The following is a 22,696-nucleotide window of genomic DNA, read 5'->3' as shown; positions in this document are numbered from 1 at the left end:
GCAAAATCCCTAAGTAACTGAAAACTGAATAACACACACCTAGATAACCCATGCATTAAAGAATAAATCAAAAGGGAAATTTAAAAAGTATTTTGAACTAGATGAAAATGAAAACACAATGTATTAAGTGTTGTCAGGGACTTCCCTGGTGGTACAGTAGATAGGAATCTGCCTGTCAATGTAGGGGAAATGGGTTCAGTTTCTAGTCTGGGAGGATTCCACATGCCCCAGAGCAGCTAAGACCATGTGCCACAACGCCTGAGCCCATGCTCTAGAGCCGGTGTGCCTCAACCACTAAGGCCTGCTCACCTGGAGCCTGTGCTCAGCAACAAGAAGCCATCGCTATGCGAAGCCCATGCACCGCAGCTAAGAGTAGTCCTCAGTATACTAGGAATAGAAGGGGACGTCCCCAACTTGGTAAAGGGCATCTATGAAAAACCTATAGCTAACATCATATTTAAGAGTGAAAAATGGAATGTTTTCCCCTTCGGATCAAGAACAAGTCAAGGATGTCCTCTTGGCACGTGTATTCAACATTGTATTAGAGATTCTAGCCAGTGCAGCAAGAACAAAAAAGAAAGAAAATGCATGCAGATTAGAAAGGGTGAAGTAAAACATGATTGTCTCCATTGAAAATCCTTATTTATTTAAAAGCTACTCAAATTAATAAATAAGCTTAGTAAGGTTTCAAGACTCACAGTCAATTTATCAAAAATTGATTGCATTTCTATATACTTATTATAATACCATTTATAATTGCATTAAAAATATCAAATACTTATGGAAAAACCTGACAAGAGACATGTAAGATTTATATACTGAAAACAGAAAACTTGCTGAGAGAACTTAGGGAATCCAAAGACTCTTAAAGATGTAAATAAATGGAGAGATGTATACTGTGTTCACGGATCAGCAAACACAGTATTGTTAAGATGTCAGTTCATCCCCAACTGATCTAGGCACTTAGCGCATTGCCAATCATAGCGCCACCAAGCCTTTCTTGTCGAAATTGACTAAGATGACTCTAAAATTTAAACGGAAATTCAAAGGACCCAAATAGCCTAAACAGCTTTGAATAAAAAGACAAGAGTTTTGCCTGACTTACACTCCCTGACTTTAAGACTAATTATTCAGTTCAGTTCAGTCTCTCAGTCGTGTCTGACTCTTTGTGATCCCATGGACTGCAGCACGCCAGGCCTCCCTGTCCATCACCAACTCCTGGAGTTTACTCAAACTCATGTCCATTGAGTCGGTGATGCCATCCAACCATCTCATCTTCTGTCGCCCCCTTCTCCTCCTGCCTTCAATCTTTCCCAGCATCAGGGTCTTTTCAAATGGGTCAGCTCTTTGCATCAGGTGGTCAAAGTATTGGAGTTTCCACTTTAACATCAGTCCTTCCAATGAATATTCAGGATTAATTTCCTTTATGATGGACTGGTTGGATCTCCATGCAGTCCAAGGGACTCTCAAGAGTCTTCTCCAACAACACAGTTCAAAAGCATCAATTCTTTGGCGCTCAGCTTTCTTTATAGTCCAACTCTCACTTCCATCCATGACTACTGGAAAAACAATAGCCTTAACTAGATGGGCTTTTGTTGGCAAAGTAATGTCTCTGCTTTTTAATATGCTGTCTAGGTTGGTCATAACTTTTCTTCCAAGGAGTAAGTTTCTTTTAATTTCATGGCTGTAGTCACCATCTGCAGTGATTTTGAAGCCCCCCAAAATAGTCTCTCACTGTTTCCACTGCTTCCCCATCTATTTGCCATGAAGTGATGGGACTGGATACCATGATCTTAGTTTTCTGAATGTTGAGCTTTGAGCCAACTTTTTCCACTCTCCTCTTTCACTTGCCTCAAGAGGCTCTTTAGTTCTTCTTCACTTTTTGCCTTAAGGGTGGTGTCATCTGCATATCTGAGGTTATTGATATTTCTCCCAGCAATGTTGATTACAGCTGGTGCTTCCTCCAGCCCAAAGTTTCTCATGATGTATAACTCTCATGAAGACTTATTATAAAGGTGCAGTAATAAAGACAGGGGTTTCCCTTGTAGCTTAGTTGGTAAGAATCTTCCTGCCATGCTGGAGACCTGGGTTCAATTCCTGGGTCAGGAAGATCCCCTGGAGAAGGAAATACTGGCAACTCACTCCAGTATTCTTGCCTGGAGAGTCCCATGGACAGAGGAGCCTGGCAGGCTACAGTCCGTGGGGTCGCAAGACCGTGCGATATTGGGATCAAGACACATAAGTAGAGGGTGGATAAATAGCCCCATATATATATGTTAACTTTTGACAAAGATGCAAAAGTACTGTGTTGTATTTTCTGTCCATTTTGTACTCTTCTGTCCAAAAGGTACATTCTTTTCAAAAATTGGAAATGCATGTACAAAAAAATTACATGAACTTGGATCTATATCTCATACGATATATGAATATTAGCTCAAAATGGATCATTGGCCTAAGGGTAAAATTATAAAACTTCTACAAGAAAACATAAGGGAAATTATTTGTGACCTTGAGTTAGGCAAAGAGTTGTTAGGCATGACACCAAAAAACATCATCCATTAAAGGAACAAATTGATAGATTATGGTTCATAAAATTAAGAACTTCTGTTTTTCAGAAGACAAGTTACAGTCTAGATGAAACTGTTTGCAAAGTATATTAATGATAAAGGGCTTGTATCCAGAATATATGACAGTCTCTCAAAAATGCTACAAATAAGAAAACTACCTACCCAATTAATGGCCAAAGTGTATGCACAGATGCTTTATCAAAGATTATCTACAGATAGCAAAGAAGCACATGAAAAGATGTGCACAAGTCCTCTCCCCACTTCTCTTCCCTGAGGACAACCAATGTTAATCATCTTTTGCTTTCTTTCCAGAAATATTTCTTTACAAATAATGCTTTTAGATTGCCTGGTATATGATTACTTTCCATCCTATATCTATGAAAAATCTCTAAGAATAGAGAAATAATATTTTATTCTTAAATTTTCTCATGGAAAATTGGAGAAACCAAGTCAAGTACTGACATTGATAGTTTTGTGGAGACGTTTCAGTGGGTTTTGTTTAAAGTGTGTGAAAAAGAGTTCAAAGAAACAGATGGTTAGTAGGAAGGGGGGAAATGGCTTGAAAACAAAACAGAAATTCAGCCTTGTTCAGTAATTACTCTAGTGAAGCAGACAACTCTCACTCAAAAAGCATCAAGGTGGGCAGCATAGAGTGTCTTCTTTCAAAATTCAGAGAAAATTACATCTCCCTAAAGTTGTGATGAGACTGTAGACTAATTTTCTTTTTTTTTTCATTTTTTTATTTTTTAAATTTTTAATTGATTTTTCTTTTCTTCTTCTTCTTTTTTTTTTAAACAATACTGTATTGGTTTTGCCACACATCAACATGAATCTGCCACGGATGTACATGTGTTCCCAATCCTGAACCCCCCTCCCACCTCCCTCCCCATACCATCTCTCTGGGTCATCCCAGTGCACCAGCCCCAAGCATCCTGTATCCTGCATCAAACCTAGACTGGCGATTCATTTCTTATATGATATTATACATGCTTCAATGGCATTCTCCCAAATCATCCCACCCTCTCCCTCTCCCACAGAGTCCAAAAGACTGTTCTATACATCTGTGTCTCTTTTGCTCTCTCACATACAGGGTTATCATTACCATCTTTCTAAATTCCATATATGTGTGTTAGTATACTGTATTGGTGTTTTTCTTTCTGGCTTACTTCACTCTGTATAATCAGCTCCAGTTTCATCACCTCATTAGAACTGATTCAAATGTATACTTTTTAATGGCTGAGTAATACTCCATTGTGTATATGTACCACAGCTTTCTTATCCATTCATCTGCTGATGGACATCTAGCTTGCTTCCATGTCCTGGCTATTGTAAACAATGCTGTGATGAACATTGGGCTGCACGTGTCTCTATGATTGCTTCCTTGGTGTGTATGCCCAGCAGTGGGATTGCTGGGTCATAAGGCAGTTCTATTTGCAATTTTTAAGGAATCTCCACACTGTTCTCCATAGTGGCTGTGCTAGTTTTCATTCCCACCAACAGTTTAAGAGGGTTCCCTTTTCTCCACACCCTCTCCAGAATTTATTGCTTGTAGACTTTTGGATCGCAGCCATTCTGACTGGCGTGAAATGGTACCTCACTGTGGTTTGATTTGCATTTCTCTGAGAATGAGAGCATCTTTTCATGTGTTTGTTAGCCATCTGTATGTCTTCTTTGGAGAAGTGCCTATTTATTTCTTTGGCCCATTTTCTGATTGGGTCATTTGTTTTTCTGGAATTGAGCTGCAGGAGTTGCTTGTATATTTTTGAGATTAGTTGTTTGTCAGTTGCTTCATTTGTTATTATTTTCTCCCATTCCGAAGGCTGTCTTTTCACCTTGCTTATAGTTTCCTTTGTTGTGCAGAAGCTTTTAATTTTAATTAGATCCCGTTTGTTTATTTTTGCTTTTATTTCCAATATTCTGGGAGGTGGGTCATAGAAGATTATGCTGTGATTTATGTCGGAGAGTGTTTTGCCTATGTTCTCCTCTAGGAGTTTTATAGTTTCTGGTCTTACGTTTAATTTTCAGAGCATAGTGGTCTTAACTGATCTGTGAATCACATATATATATATATATATATATATATATATATATATATATATATATTGAACTGGCATAACAGAGCAGAAAGAGCCAAATTAATGGAAGAAGTGTATGTGAATAATTATTGGAGTGGGGAATATGCTGGACTGTTTGAGGACATGTTCATGGCTAGCAGAATGCAAACTCACATCCAGAGCTATGGTTCCAGCTATGCTTATGTGATGACTCTATTTATGTGCTGATAGGGAAGTCTATGGGCTCAGGCTGTTAAAGATAATTATTTTCAGTACAGGCATTAACTTTTTGCATTAAATAGTGGTAGCTGTAACTAAATATTATTGGCTCTAGTGAATTTTGTACATATATACTAAATGAAGTAGAAAGTTGGGAAAAGTCTCAATCCATGCCTATGAATTGGAATGCTTAAGGTCTATAGAATAAATGAAATGAGGCTTGTGGATATAAAGAGTACAACATAGGAGTGAAAGAATAGTGAAGTTTGGCAGAGATAAGACACAGTTCTGGATTTCACTATTTTAGCCTAACCAAAAGAGGAAAGCAAATTTGATGTCATGATCAGATCAGGCTCAGTATTTTAAAATTTGGTATAATGGGATAATAGCATAACTTATTCATTCTACTTAATATTAGAGTAGGACACGACTGAGAGACTGAAATGAACTGAACTGAACTGAATATTAAAAACCTATTTTATTTCATGTTCTGTACAAATCATTGGTGATTTCCCCTTCCAGAAGAGCTAAATGGGTGCCAGATAGTCTATGTAAGTGGAGACATGCTGCCTTGTTTTAATCTCTCCTACACAAGACCTATGTCATCTTGAGAAAATTATTTACCTCTTCTAGTCTCCTCTTCTAAAAATATGTATAATAATATCTAGCTCATATGGTTTCTGTGAGAATTCAATGCGTTTATATGAATGTACATAGTTATATGTCACTTAGAACAGGGCCTGGCATATCCTAAATGCTCTAAGTACATAGCACGTAGTAAGAAACATAGGAATGTTTTCTGTCATCATCGTCATCTAGTTTCCCTTTGTCCAACCTGGATCAGCTGCATGTAGTTCCTCTATATGTGGCTAACTGTTCTAAGTTGAATTTTGCCTTCTTTTTCTCCTTTTAGGAGAGAAATGTGGGATTGAAATCATACAGTAGATAATGACTGTAAAAGCTTCATTTCAGAATGAGAAAGTAGGTGAATTTAAGAGAAAATATTCATTGTTTTTTAATTAAAATGATTACTCATTTAATTTTTTAAATTAATTTATTTTGTATTGAAGGATAATTCCTTTACAGAATTTTGCTGTTTCTGTCAAACTTCAACATGAATCAGCCATAGGTATACATATTTCCCCTCCCTTTTGAACCTCCCTCCCATCTCTCTCCTCATCCCACCCTTCTAGGTTGATACAGAGCCCCTGTTTGAGGGGAAATCACTAATGATTTGTACAGAAGATGAAATACAATAGGTTTTTAATATTCACTTCAGTTCAGTTCAGTCGCTCAGTCATGTCCTACTCTAATATTAATATTTGAGCCATGCAGCAAATTCCCATTGGCTATCTATTTTACATATGGTAATGTAATTTTCCATGTTACTCTTTCCATACATCTCACCCTCTCCTCCCCTCTCCCCGTGTCCATAAGTCTATTCTCTATGTCTGTTTCTCCATTGTTGCCCTGTAAGTAAATTCTTCAGTACCATTTTTCTAGATTCTGTATATATATTTTAGAATATGGTATTTATCTTTCTCTTTCTCACTCACTTCATTCTGTATAATAGGTTCTAGGTTCAACCACCTGGTTAGAACTGACTCAAATGCATTCCTTTTATGACTGAGTAATATTCCATTGTGTATATATACCACAACTTCTTTCTCAATTTATCCTTCAGTGGAAATCTAGGTTACTTCCATGTTCTAGCTATTGAAATAGTGCTGCAATGAACAATGGGATACATGTGTCTCTTTCAATTTTGGTTTCCTCAGGGTATATGCCTAGGAGTGGGATTACTGGGTCATATGGCAGTTTTATTCCTAGCTTTTTAAAGAATCTCCATACCATCTTCCACAGTGGTTATATCAATTTACATTCCCACCAACAATGCAAGAGCACTCCCTTTTCTCCACACCCTCTCCAGCATTTATTATTTGTTGACTTTTTGATGATGGCCATTCTGACTGGTGTGAGTTCAGAATGTGGTTTGCATTTCTCTGTGAAATAGATGGGGAAACAGTGGAAACAGTGGCAGACTTTATTTTTCTGGGCTCCAAAATCACTGCAGATGGTGATCGCTGCCATGAAATTAAAAGATGCTTACTCCTTGGAAGGAAAGTTATGACCAACCTAGATAGCATATTCAAAAGCAGAGACATTACTTTGCCAACAAAGGTCTGTCTAGTCAAGGCTATGGTTTTTCCAGTAGTCATGTATGGATGTGAGAGTTGGACTGTGAAGAAAGCTGAGCACAGAAAAATTGATGCTTTTGAACTGTGGTGTTGGAGAAGACTCTTGAGAGTCCCTTGGACTGCAAGGAGATCCAACCAGTCCATTCTAAAGGAGATCAGTCCTGGGTGTTCTTTGGAAGGAATGATGCTAAAGCTGAAACTCCAGTACTTTGGCCACCTCATGAGAAGTGACCCATTGGAAAAGACCCTGATGCTGGTAGGGATTGGGGGCAGGAGGAGAAGGGAACGACAGAGGATGAGATGGCTGGATGGCATCCCTGACTCGATGGACGTGAGTTTGAATGAACTCCGGGAGTTGGTGATGGACAGGCAGGCCTGGCGTACTGCAATTCATGGGGTCGCAAAGAGTCAGACACGACTGAGTGACTGAACTGAACTGAATAATGAGTGATGTGGAGCATCTTTTCATGTGTTTGTGAGCCATCTGTATGTCTTCTTTGGAGAAATGTCTGTTTAGGTCTCTTCCCCACTTTTTCATTGGGTTGTTTGTTTTCCTAGTGTTGAGTTGTATGAGCTGCTTGTATATTTGGAAATTAATCTTTTGTCAGTTGTTTCATTTGCTATTATTTTCTCCATTCTGAGAGTTGTTTTTCACCTTGCTTGTAGTTTGCTTTGCTGTGCAAAAGCTTTTAAGTTTCATCAGGTCCCACTGGTTTACTTTTGTTTTTATGTCCTTTACTTTAGGAGGTGGGTCATAGAGGATCTTGCTTTGATTTATGTCATCGAGTGTTCTGACTATGTTTTCCTCTAGGAGTTTTATAGTTTCTGGTATCACATTTAGGTCTTTAATCCATTTTGAGTTTATCTTTGTGTATGGTGTTAAGAAGCATTCTAATTTCATTCTTTTACATGTAGCTGTCCAGTTTTCCCAGCACCATTTATTGAAGAGGCTGTCTTTGTCCCATTGTATATTCTTGCCTCCTTTGTTAAAAGTAAGGTACCCATAGGTGCATGGCTTTATTTCTGGGCTTTCTATCTTGTTCTATTGGTCTATAATTCTGTTTTTGTGCTAGTACCATATTGTCTTGATGACTGTAGCTTTGTAGTATGATCTGAAGTCAGGAAGCTTGATTCCTGCAGCGCCTTTCTTCTTTCTCCAGAATGCTTTGGCTATTTGGGATCTTTTGTGTTTCCATATGAATTTTGACAGTTTTTGTTCTAGTTCTGTGAAAATGTCATTAGTAATTTGATAGGGATCTCGTTGAATCTGTAGATGCATCTGGTAGTAGAGTCAATTTCACAATATTGATTCTTCCTACCCAGGAACTTGGAATATCTCCCCATCTGTTTATGCCATCTTTGATTCTGTTCATCAGTGTCTTCTAATTTTCTGTGTACAGTTCTTTTGTCTCCTTAAGTAAGTTTATTCCTAGACATTTAATTCTTTTTGTTGCAATGGTCAATTGGATTGATTCTTTAATTTCTCTTTCTGATTTTTCATTGTTAGTGTATAGAAAGGCAAGTGATTTCTATGTATTGATTTTGTATCCTGCAACTTTGCTAAATTCACTGATTAGCTCTAGTAATTTTCTGATACTATCTTTAGGGTTTTCCATGTGCAGTATGATGTCATCTGCAGACAGAGCTTTACTTCTTTTCCAGTCTCGATTCCTTTTCTTTCTTTTTCTTCTCTGATTGCTGTAGCTAGGACTTCCAGAACTATGATGAATAATAGTGGTGAAAGTGGTCACTCTTGTCTTGTTGCTGATCTTAGGGAGAATTTAAAAAGTTGAAATTATTTCAAGTATCTTTTCTGATCTCAATGCGGTAAGATTAGATGTCAACTACAGGAAAGAAAAACTATAAAAACACAGTCATATGCAGGCTAAACAACACTCTTCGGAATAACAGATCATGGAAGAAATAAAAAAAGAAATCAAAATAAGCATAGAAACAAATGAAAATGAAAACATGACACCCCCAAACCTATGGGGTTCAGTGAAAGCAGTGCTAAGAGAGAGGTTCATAGCAATACAAGCCTACCTCAAGAAACAAGAGAAACATTAAATAAACAGCCTACCTTTACACATAAGGCAAATAGAAAAAGAAGAACTCCAAAGTTAGTGGAAGGAAAGAAATCCCCAAACTCAGAGCAGAAATGAGTGAAAAAGAGATGAAGGAAACTGTAGCAATGATCCCGTGGCTGATTCATGTCAATGTATGGGCAAAACCAATATAGTATGGTAAAGCAAAATAAAGTAAAAATTAAAATTAAAAAAGAGAAATATTAAAAAAAACTAAACTAAAAGCTGGTTCTTTGAGAAGATAAATAAAATAGACAAACCATAAGCCAGACTTAACATGAAAAAAAAAAGAGAGAAGAATCAAATCAATAAAATTAAAAATCAATATGGAGAAATCACAACAGACACAGAAATGCGAAAGATCATAAGAGACTACTATGAACAATTATATGCCAATGAAATGGACAACTTGGAAGAAAGGGACAAATTCTTTAAAAAGTATAACCTTTCAAAACTGAACCAGGAAGAAATAGAACATCTTAACAGACCCATTACAAGCATGGAAATAGTAGCTGTAATCAAAAATCTTCCAACAAACAAAAGCCCAGAATCAGATGGCTTCACAGATGAATTTGACCAAAAATTTATAGAAGAGCTAACACTTATCCTACTCAAATTCTTCTGGAAACCTGCAGAGGAAAGTAAACTCCCAAACTCATTCTGTGAGGTCACCATCACGCTAATACCAAAACCAGAAAAGATGCCACACAAAAAAGAGAGAGTTACAGGCAAATATCAATGATGAACATAGATGCAAAAATCCTGAAATAATTAAATGGAAAAAAAATCCAACAACATATTAAAAAGATCATACATCATGACTAAGTGGGCTTCATCCCAGGGATGCAAGGACTCCTCAATATTTTCAAATCAATCAATGTGATACACCATATTAACAAAATGAAATATAAAAATTATTTGATTATCTCAATAGTTGCAGAGAAAGCCTTTGACAAAATGCAACACCCATTTATGATAAAAACTCTCCAGAAAGCAGGCATAGAAGGAACATATCTCAACATAATAAAAGCCATATATGACAAACACACAGCAAGCATTATTCTCAATGGTGAAAAATTGAAAGAATTTTTTCTGAAATCAGGAGCTAGACAAGGGTGCCCACTTTAACCACTACTATTCAACACAGTTTTGGGAGTCCCAGCCACAGCAATCAGAGAAGAAAAAGAAATAAAAGGAATCCAGATTGGAAAAGAAGCAGCAAAACTTTCACTTTTTGCAGACTACTCTACACTCTACATAGAAAACCCTAAAAATACCACCAGAAAATTACTAGAGCTAATCATGAATATAATAAAGCTGCAGGATATACAATAAATACACAAAAATCCCTTGCATTCCTATACAGTAACAATGAGAAAGCAGAAAGAGCAATTAAGGAAACAATCCCATTCACCATTGCAATGAAAAGAATAAAATGCTTAGGAATAAACTTACCTAAAGAAACAAAGACCTATATATAGAAAACTATCAAACACGGACAAAAGAAATTAAAGATGAAACAGATAGATGGAGAAATATACCATGTTTCTGGATTGGAAGAATCAATACAGTGAAAATGAGTATACTACCCGAAGGAATCTATAAATTCAATGCAATCCCTATCAAAGAACCAATGGTATTTTTCACAGAACTAGAGCAAATAATTTCGCAATTTGTATGGAAACACAAAGAACCTCAAGTAGCCAAAGCAATCCTGAGAAAGAAGAATGGAACTGGAGGAATCAATTTTCCTGACTTCAGACTATACTACAAAGCTACAGTCATCAAGCCAGTATGGTACTGGCACAAAGACAGAAATATAGATCAATGGAACAAAGTAGAAAGCCCAGAGATAAATCCACACACCGAAAGACACCTTATCTTTGACAAAGGAGGCAAAAATATACAATGGATAAAAGAGAATCTCTTTAACAAGTGGTGCTGGGAAACTGGTCAACCACCTGTAAAAGAATGAAAGTAGAGCACTTTCTAACACCACACGCAAAAATAAACTCAAAATTGATTAAAGATCTAAATGTAAGACCAGAAACTATAAAACTCTTAGAGGAAAACGTAGGCAGAACACTCTCTGACATAAATCACAGCAAGATCCTCTATGACCCACACCCAGTGTAATGGAAATAAAAACAAAAATAAATGGGACCTAATTAAGCTTAATAGGTTTGCACAACGAAGGAAACTATAAGCAAGGTGAAAAGGCAGCCTTCAGAATGGGAGAAAATAATAGCAAATGAAACAAATGCCAAAGAATTAATCTCCAAAATACACAAGCAGCTTATGCAGCTCAATACCAGAAAAATAAGTGACTCAAACAAAAAATGGGCCAGAGAACTGAACAGACATTTCTCCAAAGAAGACATACAGATGGCTAACAAACACATGAAAAGATGCTCAATATTACTCATTATCAAAGAAATGCAAATCAAAACCACAATGAGGTACCGTCTCATGCAGGTCAGAATGCTGCTGCTGCTAAGTCACGTCAGTCGTGTCCAACTCTGTGCAACCCTGTAGACCACAGCCCACCAGGCTCCCGTCCCTGGGATTCTCCAGGCAACAACACTGGAGTGGGTTGCCATTTCCTTCTTCAGCACATGAAAGTGAAAAGTGAAAGAGAAGTCGCTCAGTTGAGTACGACTCTTTGCGATCCCATGAACTGTAGCCCACTAGGCTCCTCTGTCCATGGGATTTCCCAAGTAAGAGTAATGGAGTGCGTTGCCATTGCCATCTCCAGCCAGTCAGAATGGCTGCCATCAAAATGTCTACAAAAAATAAATGCTGGAGAGGGTGTGCTGAAAAGGGATCCCTCTTACACTGTTGGTGGGAATGCAAACTAGTACAGCCACTTTGGAGACCAATGTGGAGAGTGCTTTAAAAATTGAATGTACAAATGCCATATGACCCACCAATCCCACCGCTGGGCATACACACCAAAGAAACCAGAATTGAAAGAGGTACATGTACCCCACTGTACACTGCAGCACTGTATACAATAGCTAGGGCATGGAAGCAACCTAGATGTTCATCTGCAGATGAATGGATAAGGAAGTTGTGGTATATATACACAGTTATATGCCATATTACTCAGTTGTTAAAAGGAATGCATTTGAATCAGTTCTAATGAGGTGGATTAAACTGGAGCCTATTATACAGAGTGAAGTAAGTCAGAAAAAGAAACACCAATACAGTATATTAACATATATATGGAATTTAGAAAGAAGGTAATGACGACCCTATATGCAAGACAGCAAAAGAGACACAGATGTAAAGGATGGACTTCTGGACTATATGGGAGAGGGCGAGAGTGGGACGGTTTGAGAGAATAGCATCGAAACATGTATATTCCCATATGTGAAATAGATGACCAATGAAAGTTCGATGCATGAAGCAGGGCACTCAAAGCTAGTTCTCTCGGACAACCCAGAGGGATGGGATGGGGAAGGAGGTGGCAAGTAGGTTCAGGATGGGAGCCACATGTACACCAGTGGCTGATTCATGTTGATGTATGGCAAAAACCACCACAATGTTGTAAAGTAATCAGCCTCCAATTAAAATATATTAATTTTTTATATTGAAAAAAAATAGTGTATGGCAGCAAAACCTCCTGCACCACAAACGTAAGCTGCCTGTGCCTGAGTGTGCGCAGTCGCATCTAACTCTTTGGACCCCATGGACTGTAGCCCACCAGGACCCTCTGTCCATGGGATTCACCAGGCAAGAATGCTGGAGTGAGTTGCCATACCCTTCTCCATGGGATCTTCCCGACACAGGGAACAAACCCCCATCTCCTGTGTCTCTTGCATTACAGGTGGATTCTTTATCACTGAGCCACCTGGTAAGTACCAACTCCACTTTGCCAGGTAAATAAACATAACACCAAACCACAAAGGCTATGAAAGGGGGGAGGCTGGTGGCCCAGGGGCAGAGAGTCTGACCCACAGCAGGGCGGAAGGAGCAGGTGTGAATGTGCTGGAAGGGTGAATTCTCCCACTTTGACCCCTCAGAGCCCCCAGTCCTAACACTGCCCTGGGTGGGTGTATATATCCTGTCTGATACATAAGACGTAGAGGCTGTATCCAACTCTCAGCTCCTTCTTGTGTTTCTAGTAGGAGAGGGAGGTGATGCCTTCCCTCTGCCAGGGGTCAGAAGGCAAGATTCTCTGAAACTGGAGCAAACGGGATGTGTGGGAGGTTGAGCATCTTCTCCTTGTGGAGTATGGGCGTGCGGACTCCTAGAGAAAGCCAGTTCTCTGAGCACGTGGTCTGGAAGTTTCTACTACTGACAACTCATTGATTCTTGTCCCTCTCCATGATGAGGGGAGGGGACCTTGGAGGCCCCGTGAGCTCTTCCCCAGTTTCCAGCCACCAAAAGAGGTCCTCAGAGAGGGCAGGGACAGGTGCGGGCTGCGCCCATCCTGGGTTCTCCTCTCTGACCACTTTCAGTACAGCCGGAGGAAAGCCTCCAGCTCTTAGGGAATGAAGCCCTTGTAGGGGATCTTGTTGTTGTCCAGGGTGAAGGCCACAAGGCACTGTGGGGTCACGTAGTTGAAGGTCTGAATGGTGATCTTGGCCAGCATTTCTCATGAAGCACCTTGCAGGCCGTATTCTTGAAGGCACTGGTGGTGTCCACGTGGGTCCCTGCCTCTGTTGGGGCATTCACGATCTCCAGGCAGTTGTTCTGCTTCGCGATGTGCACTGTGGTGCTGTTGTCAAAGTCCCAGCTGTCTGGATTGACCAGGAAGTTGAGACCACCTTGACCACTTGGGGTAAGGGAATCTGCCCCCGAGAAGTGGCCCACGTTTGTGGTCCAAATCCACCGCCACGTGCAGGAGTGGAGCCATTCTTGCTGAGAGGGGTGCAAACCCTCACCCTCTGGGGTTTCATGTCCTCCTGATCAGGATGGCACTTCACTTTCTCCAGCAGATAGAGCAGGTGGTGGATGATGTCCAGGGCCTTGGTGAACTGGGCTGAGTCCCTGGGCTCCTTGGGCTTGCTCCACTTCCCAGTCCCGTTTGCACAGCACCCACATGAGATCTGCAAAGCCAGTTGGCACGCCCAGGCTGCCCCTTGGCCAAGGGTTTCTGGAGCACTTAGGAGAAGAGTTCACCAGAGGATAGGAAGCTGCTGGCAATCAGAGGCTCCAGGTTGTTCTGCTGCATGTCTAGGATGTATTTCCATGAGGGGATGCAGAGCTAAAAGCTGTTCCAGTCAGCCTACACAGCATCCTGGTAACGCACAGAGTAGGAAATATCCGGGTGGGAGGGACCCAGGACCACTCTCAGGTCAGCAGTGCCTGCTTGCACATCTCATCACACTGCATTTTGAGCACCTCCAATTCCTTGGTGGTGTTCACCTCCCTGGAATAGTCAGACCGAGGACCAGCTGGGACTCAAGTTTTGGCAGATACGTGTCCCCTGGTGACGCAGCTCCATGGCCCCTAGCAAGAGTTTCAGGACCCTAAGCAGATTCCGTTTCTTAGCCATGTAGGTGGCTCCCAGCAACTCCAAGGCTGTCAGACCGCTTCTCAGCTGGTGCTCAGGGGTTCCCCTGAGGAGGAGCTTTAGCAGCATGAGCCCTGGGGCTGCGCACATGCCTGGCTGCTGGAGGGACCATCTCAGGCCTGCCTTGGCTGCGTCTCTTCCCCAGCAGGCTGCTCTTGGGTGAGGTCTCCCGTCATGCTCCTGAGGTCCGTCATGTGGGCCGCCAGCAGTGGGGTCATGACATAGCCATCCCGTTCCCTGTGGGTCTGGCACCTGAACAGCACCTGCTGGACACCCAGGCTGCCAGCCTCGGTGAGGTCACGCAGGGCCTTGGTGGGAACCCTGATCTAACCAGTAGATGGCAATCTTGCCATGGCCTGTGTAAGGGTAGATCAGGAGGCATGTGTGTGCCTGCGCTGGTTGGCCTTCCCCAGGTAGCCTGGTGCTCACCCTCCGAGTATCGCTCCACATCCAGTTGCTCATCAAAGCAGGCAGTACGCAAGGGCTTCGAGAGGGTGCATGTGGTGCTGCTCTCCAAGTCCTCGCAGCACAGCAGGCTCTGTACCAGGTCCAGGTGGTCAGCGGCTGAGGCAGCCCACAGCGGCTGTGCACCCTTGATGGTCTCCTCACTGAAGTATACTGAGCCACCCGCCTCCAAGCTGGCGCCGCCACCGGGTACTTGACCACATCTAGGTGGCTGTAATGGGAAGTAATGACAAGCTGCTTCCCCACCCTCAGCCCCCCACCCCCATCCCCTTTTACCACTTTGCTCTTTTCAAATACTACCTCGATGGCTCTCACTCTCCAAATTCTAGATTTTCTTTTTGAGTAAGCATGCATAATACAGGACCTAAAAGTCCATCAGAGTCATCATCAGCTTTAATGGTGGGAAAGATGGGAAGCCAGATCTTACTTGCAAATCTTTTCTCTTAAATGACCAATGCAGCTCAATATGACATTTGGAAGGGAATCCATCTGAAAGGAAAATGCAGTCTTACATTGGCCTGAGGATGCTTCCATTAATTTGGATGAATTAACATATATGGTGGTTCTTAGAAGAACCTCTTCTTGGTAGCTCAGACAGTAAAGAATCTGCTTACAACGCAGGAGACCCGGGTTTGATCCCTGGGTCAGGAGATCCCCTGGAGAAGGGAATGGCAACCCACTCCAGTATTCTTGCCTGGAGAATCCCACGGACAGAGGAGACTGGCTGGCAACTGTCCATATTGTTGCAAAGAGTTGGACATGACTGAGTGACTACAATTGCACCTTCATTCCCAGCAAAGGAATTACTAATGTTTACAGGATGCATATCCTCCTAAGAAGAAGGTAAAAATTCATTTGGGAAGATGGAGCAAAATGGAAGAGGAAGTGGGAGAATTAAAGTCTCTTTCTCTTTCTCCAAACCCTCCTCCTCCTTTCTCTGCTGTCTCCCCTCCTTTTGCTCCCTTTCCATGGCAGCTCTTCATCTTCACGCCTCAATCTGACTCCTAGTAAGGGCGAAGCTATGATCTTCAAGATGGGCGGTTAATCAGTAGATTTCCCTGCAAAGAAGGACAAGGAGACAGTAATGAATTATCTCCCTGTGTGAGGTGTGTGTTTGTCATGCCCTAGCTCTGATTCCATTTCATGCTTAGCCTAGATTGTGACCTCCAAGAATATTTTCTTATCCACAAACTATACAGCTGGGAAAGCAGAGATGATAAAGCAATATTATTAAGGAATAACTGGGAAAGGAAACCCAGGAGTCATCTAATTCTACATTTTTTCCTGAAGACAGCTAGCCTTCCCTAACCACTTAGCCAATAAAGCAGATGCCATCAAGTAGCTACCCAGGGTTGAAACAGTACAACTCTACATGCTGTTCAACTCCCCTACATTATTCACTGAGGGCTTCTTTTCCTGAGCCCAGGGAAGACCACAGAAGCTTGCACAAGTACCTGGCAGTGTGTTTTCGGTTTACAGCCCTTCATATGGGGATGTGCAATGGTAGTTGCAGAGAATTCTGCAAGCAGCAGCTTTGGTTGTTTGATGGAGCAGGCATGTCAGGACCGGAATGTGACCTACCACATCAGGGGCAATGTGGCCAAAATAATGTGTCTATGGATGCAAAATCCACTACAATATTGTAAAGTAATTATCTTCCAATTAAAAGAAATGAATTACTTTAAAAAAAAAGAAAGAAAAAAGACTCTGACTCTATGCCACCTCCCACATAATGGAAGAACTGAATGCTCGAGGGACCCACTGAGAGGGCCTGCAAATGGCCATAGCTGAAGTGCTTCTAAGAAAAGTGAGCTGGGAGAAATCACAGCAGTGTATCCAGAAGACTAGTGATCTCCCAGTTGATTTCCATTGGCAGTTTGTTGAGGCTTCCCAAAATTTACCATCATGGATCCAGGGGTAGTTCAAAATCACCCACTGGTCTTATTTACTTTGTGTCAACCTTGGAGAAGGAAATGGCAACCCATTCCAGTGTTCTTGCCTGGAGAATCCCAGGGACGGGGGAGCCTCATGGGCTGCCATCTGTGGGGTCACACAGAGTTGGACATGACTGAAGCGACTTAGCAGCAGCAGCAGCAGGACCGAATACTACATAAAACCTAGCAGGAGCTGCTCAATTCAGGGACAATGTAGAGAAAGAGGAAGGAGAAAAGAAGCAGTTAAATATCACTGTGTTAGCCACTTGGTTACAACTATTTTCTGAGGGAAGAAGCCCTACTCTGGACAACATGTGAAGGGAGCCAAGGTAGATGGGAAAACCGTATGTCATTATTACATTACGCCAAGACACTGGAAGAGGGACTGGAGAAAGAGGTTCCTGAGAATGCAGACCCTGCAGGAACAAGGGAGTCAGGAAAGCCTAGGACGAAACCCTCGGCTAGGGAATAATAGGCAAAAGGCTCAAAGTCAACTGATTGAGGGAATCTTGGACGTAGAACCTGGTGAACCACAAGCTTCAATAAGTTGCCCTCAGGCTAATTATGCTTGCCTTTTCTGGTAAGTATTGGTGCTGGAGAGGGCTCTTGAGAGTCCCTTGGACTGCAAGGAGATCAAACCAGTGAATTCTAAAGGAAATCATCCCTGAATATTCATTGGAAGGACTGATGATAAAGCTGAAGCTTCAAAGGCATGATGTGGACAGGAGCAGGAGCAGGGTGGGCAAGATCAAGGGCAGCATGTGGGTGGGCTCAGAGGCAGAGGTGGGTGAATTAGGGGCAGGGTTTTGTGGGGGGGACACCAGGAAGCTCACTTGGTTGGGGTTGGTGACAAGGTGTGGGCAGGGTTCAGGGTGGGACCACCCTCCTAATAATAAGAGGTAGTGCAAGCAACTCCAGGTGTTATGCCCTGAGCACTCAAGGGACCCCAAGGCAAGACTTGTCCTTTTCTCCCTCATGAACTTCCATTCCTCACCTTCTCCCTATCACACCTTCTTCCTCTGGTTCTCCGTGCTTGAAATATCTCCTATTCCTTCTTCCTTCTGCCTGAATGCCTTCATACCTTCTGGCTAACCTCTGCGGGTCCCTTCCTTTCTTCCTGACCTCCCCTACATTCCCCTCTTCTTACTGCTCAATCATCTTCTAGTCTCACTTTTCTGTCTGCCTGGCTGCTGTTTCTTTATTGATAACCTCCTTGCCTGACCACACCCCCCAATATGTCTCTCTTTCTGCCTGTCTAGCCTACATTCCTCTGCTCCTCACTGTATAACCATTCCCTGTTCCTCCTGTCTCCTTGCTTGCCCATCTGCTTTCTTTTCCTAGCCCCTGCCTGACATTGCACCCCCAATCATCCCCAAAAGGCCATCCTCAATTGCTCTGTTTTGACTTTCTGACTTCCCTTCATTCTTATTCTCCCTACCTCACACCCCCCAGTCACCTTCTCCCTGCTTCTCACCTCCAAAATCCCTTCTTCTTCCTTGTTTGATCAGCCCCCATCCATCTCAATGTCCTGGCCTCATTCCTCACCTCCTCCATATTTTATCAACCTCCATTCATCTAATTCTCCCTGTCAGACCTCCCTTCTATCCTTCCCCTCCTTCCTGTTTGATCTCTTTCTAGTCTTCCATCCTTCCCGCTGGTCACCTCCTTTTCTATACCCCTGCCTAACTTCTTCCTCCATTCTCCATGCTTGATCATACTCCTTTCCTTCCTTCTTCTTAACTTGTTGTTGTTCACCCTCTCAGTCATGTCTGACTCTTTGAGACCCCATGGACTGCAGTACACCAGGCTTCCCTGTCCTTCATCATCTCCTGGAGCTTGTTCAAACTCATGTTCAACGAGGTGGTGACACCATCCAAACATCTCATCCTCTGTTGTCCCCTTCTCCTCCTGACTTCAATCTTTCCCAGCATCAGGGTCTTTTCTAATGAGTCAGTGCTTCGAATAAGGGAGCCAAAGTTTTGGAGCTTCAGCTTTAGCATCAGTCCTTCCAATAAATATTGAGGGTTGATTTCCTTTAGGATTGACTGGTTTGATTTCCTTGAAGTGCAAGGCATTCTCAAGAGTCTTCAACACCATAGTTCAAAAGCATCAATTCTCTGGCGTTCAGCCCTCTGTATGGTCAAACTCCCATATCCATACATGACTACTAGAAAAACCATTAGCTTTGACTGTGTGGACCTTCATTGGCAAAGTAATGTCTCTGCTTTTTAATATGCTGTCTAGGTTGGTCATAGCTTTCCTGCCAAGGAGAAAGTATTTTAATTTCATGGCTGTGGTCAGCATTTGTAGTGATTTCAGAGCCCAAGATAATAAATTTTGTCAGTTTCCATTGTTCCCATATCTACTTGCCATGAAGTGATGGGACTGGAGGCCATGATCTTTGTTTTTTGAATCTTGAGTTTTAAGCCAGGTTTTTCACTCTCCCCTTTCACTTTCATCAAGAGTCTGTCTAGTTCCTCTTCACTTTCTGCCATAACTGTGGTGTCATATGCATATCTAAGGTTGTTGATATTTCTCCCTGCAGTCTTGATTCCAGTTTGTGCTTCACCTAGCTAGGCATTTCGCATGATGTACTCTGCATAGAAGTTAAATAAGCAGACTGACAATATACAGCCTTAACGTACATCTTTCCCAGTTTGGAACCAGCCCATTGTTCCATGTTTGGTTATAACTGTTGCTTCTTGACCTGCATACAGATTTCTCAGGAGACAGGTGATATTCCCATCTCGTATTCCCATCTGTTTAAGAATTTTCCACAGTTTGTTGTGATCCACATAGTCAAAGGTTTTAGCACAGTCAATGAAGCAGTAGTAGATGTTTTTTTTCTGGAATCCTCTTGCTTTTTCTATGATCTAGCAGATGTTGGCAATTTGATCTCGGGTTCCTCTGCCTTTTCTAAATCCAGTTTGAACCACTGGAAGTTCTCGGTTGGCATACTGTTGAAGCCTATCTTTAAGAATTTTGAGCATTACTTTGCTAGTGTGAGAACATTCTTTGGCATTGCCTTTCTTTGGGATTGGAATGAAAACTGACCTTTTCCAGTCCTGTGGCCACTGTGGAGTTTTCCAAATTTGTTGGCATATTGAGTGCAGCAGTTGAACAGCATCATCTTTTAAGACTTGAAATAGCTGAGCTGCAGTTCCATCACCTCCACTAGCTTTGTTCATAGTTATGCTTCCTAAGGCCCACTTGACTTTGAACTCCACAATGTCTGAATCTAGGTGAGTGATCACACCATTGTATCATTAAGATATTTTTGTGTAGTTCTGTGTATTCTTGCCAACTCTTCTTAATATCTTCTGCTTCTGTTAGGTCTGTACTGTTTCTGTCCTTTATTTCATCCATCTTTGCATGAAATGTTTCTTTGGTATCTCTAATTTTCTTGAAGTGATCTCTAGTCTTTCCCATTCTGTTGTTTTCCTATATTTCTTTGCACTGATCTCTTAGGAATGCTTTCTTATCTTTCCTTGCTATCATTTTGAGCTCTGCATTCAGATGGGTATATCTTTCCTTTTCTACTTTGCCTTTAGCTTTTTCTTTTTTCAGCTATTTGTAAGGCCCCCTCAGACAACTATTTTGCCTTTTTGCATTTCTTTTCTTGGGGATCATTTTTATCACTGCATCCTGTACAATGTTAAGAACCTCCATCCATAGTTCTTTAGGCATTCTGTCTATCAGATCTAATCCCTTGAATCTATTTTGTCACTCCCACTGTATAATCATAGGGATTTAATTTAGGTCATATCTGAATGGCCTAGTGGTTTTCCCTACTTTCTTTAGTTTAAGTCTGAATTTTGCAATAAGGAGTTCATGGTCTGAGCCACAGTCAGCTCCCACTCGTGTTTTTACTGACTGTATAGAGCTTTTCCATCTTCAGTTGCAAAGAATATAATCAATCTGATATCAGTATTGACCATCTGGTGATGTCCATTCCATGTATAGAGTTGTCTCTTGCATTGTTGGAAGAGGGTGTTTGCTATGACCAGTGCATTCTCTTGGCAAAAACTTGCCTGTTACTCCAGGTATCTCTTGACTTTCTACTTTTGCCTTCTAGTCCCCTAAGATGAAAAGGACATCTTTCATTGGTGTTAGTTCTAGAAGGTCTTGTAGGTCATCGTAGAGCCATTCAAATTCCGCTTCTTCAGCATTAGTGGCTAGGGCACAGACTTGGATTACTGTGATATTAAATGGTTTGCCTTGGCAACAAACAGAGATTATTCTGTCATTTTTGAGATTGCACCCAAATACTGCATATCTGAAAATTTTGTTGGCTATGAGGGCTACTCCATTTCTTCTAATGGATTTTTATGCACAGTAGTAGATATAATGGTCATCTGAATTAAATTTGCCCATTCTGGTCCATTGTAGTTCACTGATTCCTGAAATGTCAATGTTCACTCTTGCCATCTCTTGTTTGACCACTTTCAATTCACTTTGATTCCTGGACCTAACATTCCAAGTTCCTATGAAATATTGTTCTTTACAGCATCAGACTTTACTTCCATCACCAGTTACATGAAAATTGGGTGTTTTTGCTTTGGCTCCAACTCTTCATTCATTCTGGAATTGTTTCTCCACTCTTCTCCAGTAGCATACTGGGCACCTACTGACCTGGGGAGTTTATCTTTCAGTGTCATAACTTTTTGACACTTTTTGAAAATCCTCTTACACTATTGGTGGGAATGCAAACTAGTACAGCCACTATGGAGAACAATGTGGAGATTCCTTAAAAAACTGGAAATAGAACTGCCATATGACCCAGCAATCCCACTGCTGGGCATACACACTGAGGAAACCAGAATTGAAAGAGACACGTGTACCCCAATGTTCACTGCAGCACTGTTTATAATAGCCAGGACATGAAAGCAACCTAGATGTGCATGAGCAAAGAATGGACAAGAAAGCAGTGGTACATATACACAATGGAATATTACTCAGCCATTAAAAAGAATATATTTGAATCACTTCTAATGAGGTGGATGAAACTGGAGCCTATTATACAGAGTGAAGTAAGCCAGAAAGAAAAACACCAATACAGTATACTAACGCATATATATGGAATTTAGAAAGATGGTAATGATAACCCTATATGAGACACAGAAAAAGAGAAAAGATGTATAGAATAGTCTTTTGGACTCTGGGTGAAGGCGAAGGTGGGATGATCTGAGAGGATAGCATTGAAACATGTATATTATCATATGTGAAACAGATCGCCAGTCCAGGTTCGATGCATGATACAGGTGCTCAGGACTGGTGCACTGGGATGACCCAGAAGGACGGGTTGGGGAGGGAGGTGTGAAGGGGGTTCAGGATGGGGAACACATGGAAAACCCATGACTGATTCATATCAATGATCTGTTTCTTTGAACTCTTTTTCACACAATTTAAACAAAACCCACTGAAACGTCTCCACAAAACTATTAATGTCAGTACTTGACTTGGTTTCTCCATTTTTGCATGAGAAAATTTAAGAATAAAATATTATTTCTCTGTTCTTAAAGATTTTTCATAGATACAGGATGGAAAGTAATCATATACCAGGCAACCTAAAAGCATTATTTGTAAAGAAATATTTCTGGAAAGAAAGCAAAACACGACTAATACTGGTTGTCCTCAGGGAAGAGAAGTGGGGA

At 41.4% G+C, this 22,696-nt stretch overlaps 1 pseudogene; it reads right to left on the bottom strand.

Annotated features, from left to right (window-relative positions):
- Positions 1 to 13,581: 13,581 nt before the first annotated feature.
- LOC138930728 (protein fem-1 homolog A-like) lies at positions 13,582 to 15,462 on the bottom strand (annotated as a pseudogene).
- Positions 15,463 to 22,696: the final 7,234 nt, after the last annotated feature.

The sequence above is a fragment of the Ovis canadensis genome, chromosome X (genome assembly GCF_042477335.2).
Source record: "Ovis canadensis isolate MfBH-ARS-UI-01 breed Bighorn chromosome X, ARS-UI_OviCan_v2, whole genome shotgun sequence".
NCBI lineage: Eukaryota > Metazoa > Chordata > Mammalia > Artiodactyla > Bovidae > Ovis > Ovis canadensis.
This window is presented reverse-complemented; position numbering and strand designations above follow the sequence as displayed.